This window comes from Helianthus annuus, chromosome 10 (assembly GCF_002127325.2).
Source record: "Helianthus annuus cultivar XRQ/B chromosome 10, HanXRQr2.0-SUNRISE, whole genome shotgun sequence".
Lineage (NCBI taxonomy): Eukaryota > Viridiplantae > Streptophyta > Magnoliopsida > Asterales > Asteraceae > Helianthus > Helianthus annuus.
Window position 1 is genome coordinate 33,239,558 of NC_035442.2, and position 9,615 is coordinate 33,249,172.

Here is a 9,615-nt window from a genome sequence, read left to right on the forward strand (position 1 = left end):
AAAAAGGGTTAGTCCTAATGCCTCCATCATTTACTTACTTGGGTTTAAGTTGGTAAGGACCGGGAATGTATTGTCGTGGCAAGTTCTAGAGTCATAAGAACCAGGCGGCTATTCACACAAGAAACGAAAAATGAGCATTTAGCGTAAAGATGTATATTTGTATGCTCAATAAAGGCTCAAAACTCACTTTTGTGTGAATGGGTTTTTATGTGATCAAGTATATATAATCAATTTTAACTAAGCTTGTCATGCCGTTTCATAATTTTCTTATGTTGGTTCTTTTTATCACGACGCTATCGGTTGTAAACTTATAAAAATATAACCTTGTTAGACTTAGAATTCCCAACTTAAACTTAGACAAGTAAAAAAATGAAATTTTTTGAAAAAAAATTGGGGTGATTAGCAATTCCAATAGAGTTTTGTGTAAGGCTTGTTATTAGGACTTGCAAAATTCAAGGTTTTAGCATCCCCCTACACTTAAATTACACATTGTCCTCAATGTGTCCCAAAAATAATTTTTTAGGTTGATTGAATGTGTAAAATGGTGTTAAAAGCAAAATTTTAGGTTACTGGTAGTCTGGACACGGCCCCGTGGTGACCGGGCACGGCCCCGTGTTCAGGTGCCAGTAACAATATTTAAAGAAAAGAAACAGAAGCCAGGACATGGGGGTGTGTTTGGTGAACACGGCCCGTGTCCAGTTACCTGAATTGGGCGTTTGTCTGCAGGATGTTCAGTACGGGGCCGTGTTGGCTGTGCACAGCCCGTGCTGAGCTTACTGTAATGGAGAAATTTTTGTCGCGTGGCCCTGTTTTCGTGCATGGGCCCATGTTTCTCGTTTCCCTTGTTATCCTTGACCATCCTGAGTGTGTTTTATTTCTGCAAATTAAAATTAAAAGATTAAATTAAACTAAGGATAGTTCCGCGGAATGCCTCCGTGGTGCGCCACGTTTATAAGGGTCCTTGGCTAGACCCAAGGCGAGGTCCGTCATTCATATCCACCACTGCTTGTGCAGTGGCGAGAAATGGTCTCCCTAGTATGAGGGGGACTTCGGTGTCTTCTTCCATATCAAGTATGACAAAGTCGGCCGGGTAAACGAAATTGTCGACCTTGACTAGGAGATTTTCAATGGCACCTTGCGGGAATTTGACGGATCGATCAGCAAGTTGTATACTCATTTTTGTAGGACTCGTTTTTCCTAGGCCGAGTCTTTTGAACATTGATGCGGGCATGAGGTTAATGCTAGCCCCGAGGTCGGCTAGTGCATTACGACGGGGGAGTCCCTGGTCGAGCAAGGAATTGTGAAGCTTCCGGGATCAATTTTCTTTTGGGGGAGTTTGTTGAGTACGAGGGCGGAGCATTCTTCGCCTAAGTTAACTAATTGCAATGTTTCAATTTTCATTTTATGAGTAAGGAAGTCTCTCATGAACTTAGAGTATTTAGGCATTTGGGTTAGGACGTCAATGAAAGGAATGTTGACATGCAATTGTTTTAGCAAACTTTCGAATTTTGCGAATTGCTCATTGGTCTTTTGACGGATTAATCTACCGGGGTATGGAACCGGAGGAGCCTTGGTGGGTTCTGGAGGTGGAGGAGTGACCTTCTCTTGTTGTGGCGGAGATGTGTCCTCCTCAATAGGTGCTGGCCCTTCTGCGGGACCCACGGTGTGGTTCCGTAGAGTGATGAGATGAACTTGTGCCTTTGGGTTTGTCTCGGTATTACTTGGTAGCGCGCCTTGCGATCTCTCGGAGAAATTTTGGGCTAGTTGATTTATTTGTTTTTCAATGTTTTGAATACTAGCTTGTTGATTTCTAAAATTTGATTCTAATTGTAGAAACCTATCCGAGTTTTTCTTTTCAGTGTCGGAGATGAGGCGAGATATAGTATCTTCAAGCCTTTCTCGTCCACCTTGTTGTTGAGGGAAATTTTGTGACTCATTTCTTGGTTGTTGAAAGTTTGTTCGTTGGTTTACGCTTTGTTGGTTACTACCATTGTCGGGTTCTCTCCAACCAACGTTAGGGTGATTTCGCATCCTTGGTTGTAGGAGCCCGTTGGAGGACCCGACGGCCTAGGTCTATTATCAATGTAGTTTACCGATTCTTGTTGATCGTCTGTTTCTTTCACATAACTCCAATTTTCATGTGGCCCACCACACCTTCACAAGCCATAACCGAGACCGTTTTTGTCATTTCCAACTTTTTTATTTTTGAAGAAAGGGCCTCGATTTGTGCTTGTAAAAAAGTGCTTTCATCAACCTTATGGGCGCCCGGGGCAATAGATTTATTGCCTCGGGGAGTGTGCCACTGGAAATTGTTTTGAGCAATTTCCTCAATTTGATTATATATTTCATGCGGGCGGCGATTACCTAAAAGTCACCCGGAGCTAGAGTCAAGTGTCTGCCTTGTGTGTGGCAACAACCCATTATAGAAAGTGGATACTTGTTGCCATATCGCAAGGCCGTGATGTGGACACTTTCGCAATAGCTCCTTGAACCTTTCCCAAGTTTCATATAAGGATTCCCCGTCCTCTTGTGAATATGTATTAATTTCAGTCATTAATTTAGCCGTTTTAGCGGGAGGGAAATACTTATATAGAAATTTTTGGGCTAGTTCATCCCAGGTGTTTACCGATCCAGCTGGGAGGGCGTTAAGCCAAGCTTTTGCTCGGTCTTTTAGTGAAAAAGGAAACATTCGGGGGTGGATGGCGTCATTCGATGCTCCATTGATCCGAAAGGTATCACATATTTCTAAGAAATTAGTAATATGTAGATGGGGATCCTCGTCCTCAAGCCCATGGAAGGTTGCAGAGTTTTGAAGCATTTGTATCAAATGCGGCCGAAGTTCGAAGTTATTGGCTTCAATATTCGGTGCATTGATAGCGGCGCCGAGATTACCTACGGTGGGTCGCAGATAATCCATGAGGGTACGTTGGTCCGCCATTGGGAGTGGTTTCCCCGAAACCTTCTCTTGGTTTTTAGCTTTTAGTCTTTTTCTGAGAAAGCGTTCGGGTTCTTCTAGAGGTTCTTTTATGTCTTTATTAGAACTGGAGCTCATACACTACGTAGAGGTGGCGTCTGGTTCCAAGTCCTGCAACAAAAACAGAAAAGAATGTTGGTCAGAAGGTTCACCACGGCCCCGTGCTCAGTGAACACGGGCCGTGGTCGGAGTTACAGTGATTGTTTTCCGGACCCCTGTTACTGGAGAGTTAGACACGGCCCCGTGGTCAGCCTTCTGTAACTCGGAAAACTAAAAACTGCCAGTAACACTGCTGGGCACGACCCGTGTCCGACCAGGCACGGCCCGTGCTGAGCTCTGCAGAAGCTGAAAATTTAAGAAAATCCTAAAAAATAAAAAGAAAATAAAAAAAAAAGAATAGGCCGTTGATTCCTAACTTTCTTAAAATCTTTGTTTCCCCCGGCAACGGCGCCAAAAACTTGATGCGTGTAAGTGTGTATATGTTTTAGATATATATTTAACCTCTTTTTACACTTTAGCCATGTTTTAAATTTATAAAACACGATATTTACTAACACTAAACACACATATGGACAAGTGCACCCATCGTGGACGTAGTATAGTATTGGTAAGATACCGAGGTCGTCCAAGGACACAAGAGCTTTTAGTACCGGTTTATCCTCAATGTCTAATCAAATCAAAATGTTAGAAAAAGATTTTTTTTTAAACTAAGAAAAATAAAACTAACTAAATGCTGAAAAATAAAATAAAAATAAAAACAGATAGACAAGATGAATCACTTGGATCCGACTCGTGTGTTAGTATAACCTTTGATTATTTTCGCACTTTTGCACTTGCTTAAGATATTATCTTAGTTATTGTAGTAGGCCCCTCTTTTGAAGGTGGCGTTACCCCCAACCCAGTAGTTTGAATCAGCAAGGATACAATCCTAAAGGGTCGGATTATTGAAAGATAATTAATTAAGTTATTAATGCTAATTATGGTAGGCCCCTCTTTTGGAGGTGACGTTACCCTCGACTAAGTAGTCTGAGTCAGCAGGGATGCAGTCCTAAATAGCCGGGTTATAGTATTAATAGTAGTTAACTTATGAGGGGATCAAAGAGTTTGGACCCCCGCCATCCAATACCTTTGGGTATTGAAGGAGGTCCTACTAAATTTGACCCAGGTCCCTTGCAGGACCTCTAAACGCTGAACAAGGGCAATACCCTTACTAAACCGTTCCCTTAACCCCCGACCAGGTAGCCAACATACTTCCATATAGACCGTGGAGATATGAATGGTGAAAATCTTTTATTTTATATAGACAGTAAAATAATGCCAAGACACCACAGACAAACGATAAGGAAGAATCACCTTCAACATAAGAAACTAGTTATTAAAGTCATTAATACAAAACGAATTAAGAAGTGCAAAAGATTAAAAATAAAAAGTATTATACTAAACACTTGTCTTCACCAAGTGATGTAAGAGACTTAGGCAAACATGACCTTGATTGTCAAGAACTCTTACGATCAATCTTGGATCCCGAGACGACTCACACACTCTATGGTGGACAATGGATGATGGTGGTGGATGATGGTGTTGTGACGGTGGTGGGTGGTGGATAAAGTGTGAGAGAGGTGGTGTGCCAAGGGATGAGTTGCAATGGATCCAAGCACTCCTATTTATAGGCTGAACAGAAGCCTGGGCACGGCCCCGTGTCCGCTGGGCTCGGCCCCGTGCCCGTCTGACACTATCTCTCCTCATTAATTATAATTCGCAATTACAATTAATACGCCTGCAGTACTTTGGGCACGTCCCCGTGTTCACTAGGCATGGCCCCGTGGTGAGCAATAGAAGCTTCAACAGGTTTGTCTTTTCTGCTGCTTCTTGGGCACGGCGCCGTGCTCGCTGAGCACGGGGCGTGTTCAGTCTTCTGTCTTCTCTGTTTTGCTTGGGAGGATGCTGTCCTTTTGCTTCTTTTGTTAATTTGAGCTCATTTAATCCTGAAAATACAAAAGGAAGACAAAAATACACTTTTTCCAACATTAGTACTTAAAAAGGGTTAGTTTTATGCCTTATTTGATGTAATTTATATGTTGCATTTTACACACATCATTATGACCCTTATATCGGAGAATCAAATGGCGTTTCTTAAAGGGAGGTACATATTGGACAGTCCATTAATGCTAAATGAGCTCATAGCTTGGATTAAAAAATATAATAAAAAGACTTTTCTTTTAAAAATCGATTTTGAAAAGGCTTATGATAACGTTTGTTGGAGTTTTCTTTTGGACATAATGGGGCAAATGGGTTTTCCTAAAGTATGGTGTAAATGGATCGAAGGGATCCTAGTTTCGGTTAGGTCCTCAGTTCTTGTGAAGGGTCACCTACCTTTTAATTTAAGTGTACCAAAGGGGTTAGATAGGGAGATCCTTTATCCCCGTTTATGTTCCTTCTGGTCATGGAAGCCCTGTCTAGCATGTTGTGCAAAGCTAGGAAGGAAGAACTTTTCAAAGGTATTTAAACTCCCAACAACGGTCCGGTAATATCTCACCTTTTTTATGCTGATGATGCTCTCTTGTTGGGAGAATGGGATAGGGACAAATTGAAGAAGGTGGCGAGATGTTTGAGAATCTTTTATCTTTGTCACACCCCGAAATATCAAAGCTGGCGTGACTGGACTGGTATCTTCATTGCACAGCGGAAGCAAATATGCTAAGATTTCTAGAAAATGAACGCCGCTAAGTACTCGAATTCCCATGGGTTCTCCTATTCCAACCGTTCCATAGTTTTGAAAATGCAACCTGAGAGAGAACATGCGAAAAAAGTCAACATAAAGTTGAGCGAGTTCATAGTTTGTTTTGAAAAGATTTAAAAGAAATCTTTTTCATAACCGGTTTTAAAGTTGTTGAGAAAATATAGTAAAATCATTTTCTTGGCATGATATATGAGAACTGTGAGTCTAGCCCACGAGAGTCTTTGTGCATTGCATGAGAAAGAATGGGCCGAGCCCAAACGAACCTTTGTAAGCAGGATCAGCGCGTCCTCTTACTTAGGCATAATATGAAAATCGTTACTAAAGTTTGTAAATCCATGTATTTGTGAGTTTCAATCAAATGAATCTTATGAATATATGAAAGTTTTAGTGTTGCAAATGGGTATGTAAAGCGTCTATGAACAGGTTGATCGTTAATGTTTCGCGAGGACATTAACGTATGCGACGACATAGGAAGTACTCAACCTGTGTAGACGATTTTTAGTGTCGAATCACCCCGACTGTGTCGAATCACCTCGACTGTGTCGAATCACCTCGACTGGGTGAATCACCTCGACTGTGTCGAATCCCCTCGACTGTGTCGAATCCCCTCGACTGTGTCGAATCACCTCGACTGTGTCGAATCCCCTCGACTGTGTCGCCCGTACCCATTAGAAAATCATGCACGTTTCGTAAATATGCGCGAGTTTTGTAAAACCGGTATGCTTGATCAAAATCATTCATAAACCATGTAAGTTCCTTGAAATTCATTCGCAACACGGTTTAGAAATATGAGTTTTCGTTCATCGAAAAGTTGTTTATTTTTGCAAAACTTGCATGTCTTTCCACCCCCGAAAACATTTATAAAAATGTAAAACTAGAAAAAGTGGGGGTTATGAACTCACCTGGATATTCCTGTGCAAAGCTAGCTTAGTGTGATTCTGTAGTGTCGTTCCAAGAACGTGCATTAGCTAGCGTGCAATTATGGCCTTCCTAACAGGGAATAACTTATCAGTTTCCAGTGTAACGACGTAGTTAAACTACGTGTCCGAGCTCTACCGAATCGTTAACTAAACAATTCTAGGATAGTGTTATCGTCTTGGTTTTCAAATAACCAATTTATGGTTATTCGATCCCATTTAAGTGGGATAGATACTAAGTCTCGAGTTCGACTAAGTTTTCGAGTGTTCTAGGATATATATTTATATGTATAAATATAAACATACTTACGAATTCGCGCTAGTCGTCACGAATAGAAGTCGTAGGTGGATATCGGTTCGTGTTGTCGTAGTTGTTGTATGATGGAAATAAATAAATAAATATATATATATATATATATATATATATATATATATATATATATATATATATATATAGGGAGCCGCTAGAATGAGAACCACCTCGAGTTGTAAGAACCGCGAGAACTACACCCCACGGAGCGCCGTTCGCCGCGATTTTTTTTTTACAAGTAGATGTGTGCATTATAAACACGGCCGTAAAAAATCACGGCGAACGGCGCTCCGTGGGGTGTACTTTTTTACACCTCAAGTTTGGTGAAAAAAAAAAAGAAAAAAGAAAAAAAATTAAAAAACACCAAACTTGAGGTGTAAAAAAGTACACCCCACGGAGCGCCGTTCGTCGTGATTTTTTACGGCCGTGTTTATAATGCACACATCTACTTGTAAAAAAAAATCGCGGCGAACGGCGCTCCGTGGGGTGTAGTTCTCGCGGTTCTTACAACTCGGGGTGGTTCTCATTCTAGCAGCCCCCTATATATATATATATATATATATATATATATATATATATATATATATATATATATATTTTAAGCCGTGACGTTTGAAATATAAACTCCGAATTCAGTTGTTCGAAATAAATATAAAAATCATATTTATCTTATAAAAGTATTTGGAATTTCGGCGTTCGGAGTAAATACAGACATTATATTTATTTTATAAAATGTTCGAAATTATCCAAAGTATCGATGTTTTAGGATAGAGATAAACATTTATATTTACTTTTATAAACGTATACGAACTAACGAGATTTGAAATAAATATTAAAGATTATACTTATTTTATAAGGGTATACGAATTGACGTCGTTTGTAATAAATATAGTTTGTTATATTTATTTTATGAAAGTACTCGGAAGTATCAATGTTCGAATAAATATAGATAATTATATATATGTAAATAAGCGCCGGATTTCGTTAAGTTGTAACCCGCGTGTTGTCGAAATGTTAAAATTTCAGTTTATAAGTTATAAAACGTCACTAAAATAAATATACTTTTATATTTATTTTATAAGAAACTTAGACTTCGATAAGTGTCGTTGTTAAGAATTAAACACGTTTTATAATTCGGGTTTTTAACAAAAATCGGACAGAGTTTCCTCTGTTTTTAGAATAACCCCGACGACCCAAGTTGTCGTTATTTTATCAAAAACTCAACAATTGTCAACCAAACAATATATGTATATATGTAATTTTCGTCAAAACGCAAAACCGTAAGTAATCACAAAATGTATTCGGTTTTGAGCTCGATCGCGTATAAATATGAAATCTAGAACTATAATTAAACTGACGAGATAAAAATTTCACGTCGTTTGAACTTTACCGCGTCTTGCGTTGCCCATCTTTGACCAGTCGACCTTTATGGACTTTCTGAACCGTTATGAAGTTTGACTGGCGTTGACCAGGTGTTGACCGAGTTGACTCGGTTTGACCGAGTCAACCGAAACCGAAACTGAGTCTGACCCGAAGCCGCTTGACCCGAATCGAAGTTGTTAACCGACCCGAACCTGTTGACCGAAGTTGACCGCACCAAAACTTGACCAGATCTGACCCGGACAAAACCCGAACCTTGCTTAAAATAACTTGAACCAAACACCTGAATCCAAGTCGAACTAAAGCTCAAACCTTCCACCACCACCGCTGCCTTCGTCGGCCTGTCGCCGTCGGCGACATATCACCACCGATCTGATCATCATCCTCATAAAGTTCACCTCGTCATCATCTCCAGAAAGCAATTAGCATCACTATCATTATAAAAAAAATAATAAAGAAAACAGGGTCTTGTTTTTACCGGAAAACACGTCGGATCCAACCAAGATATACCGTCGCCGTCGCAGACACCCACCGCTGCCTCCACCGCCATCGCCGTAAGTGGTGGTGCTGCTCCTATCTTCGTCGCTCTCTCTCTCTCTCTCTCCTGATTCTTGTCGCCTGAGTTCATGTTGCTTCGCCAGCTAAGCGGGGGTCGGAGGGACATCGGAGACCAGCTCCGGCCGGTGGTTAGAGTGGGGAGGGGGTGTCTCGCTGACCGGTTAACCGGGGCCGGCTCCACCTGTGACCGCCGGTTGGTCAATCGAGAAGAAGAGGGTGAAGAAAGGAGGGTCTGTGATGTTGTTGTTTGTGTGTTTGAGATTATGAGTTCTCTGTGTTTTGAATTTTGGATGAGTTAGGAAGGAGAGACGGTGAGATAAGCTTTCAGAGGGGAACCCAGATGATATGCGGTTGACAAAATGGGGGTGTTAGGGTTATAACTTCTCTTATATACATAGGATTTCTCCTTAAATGGGCTTGGGCTTTGGCCCAAGGCCCACAAGCCCAATATCGTGTTTCAAGTGGCCCGAAATCTCTTACGAGACCCGTTTTCAACACCCGTTTTTCTGAAAATTGTCGTAAATTATTGATATAAATTCAAAAGACGAAATTTTAGTGTCGGTAATCGCGTTTACGTGTTCGCTCGTCAATCACGGTCAAAGTCGCGTTTTTCGATTGTCATGCGTTTGTGATGTTTTGAAAGCATAAAAAATTCAAAAACGATATTTATAAGTATAAAATACGCGTATAAAATTCATAGTTGTCGGCGTTGTCAGTATTTCGTACGGTTTCGATT

General features: G+C 40.7%; 1 long non-coding RNA gene and 1 other non-coding gene across 2 annotated transcripts; one reads left to right on the forward strand and one right to left on the reverse strand.

The window, feature by feature from the left end:
* The first annotated feature begins 2,453 nt into the window (after positions 1-2,453).
* LOC118483518 lies at positions 2,454-2,560 on the forward strand. Its single transcript, XR_004870808.1, has one exon. It is a non-coding gene; the product is annotated as a small nucleolar RNA R71 (small nucleolar RNA).
* Positions 2,561-8,168: 5,608 nt separating this feature from the next.
* LOC110884514 lies at positions 8,169-9,241 on the reverse strand. Its single transcript, XR_002561238.2, has 2 exons — positions 8,800-9,241; positions 8,169-8,730 (listed from the first exon to the last, which is right to left on the reverse strand). It is a non-coding gene; the product is annotated as an uncharacterized LOC110884514 (long non-coding RNA).
* Between the last annotated feature and the right edge of the window lie 374 nt (positions 9,242-9,615).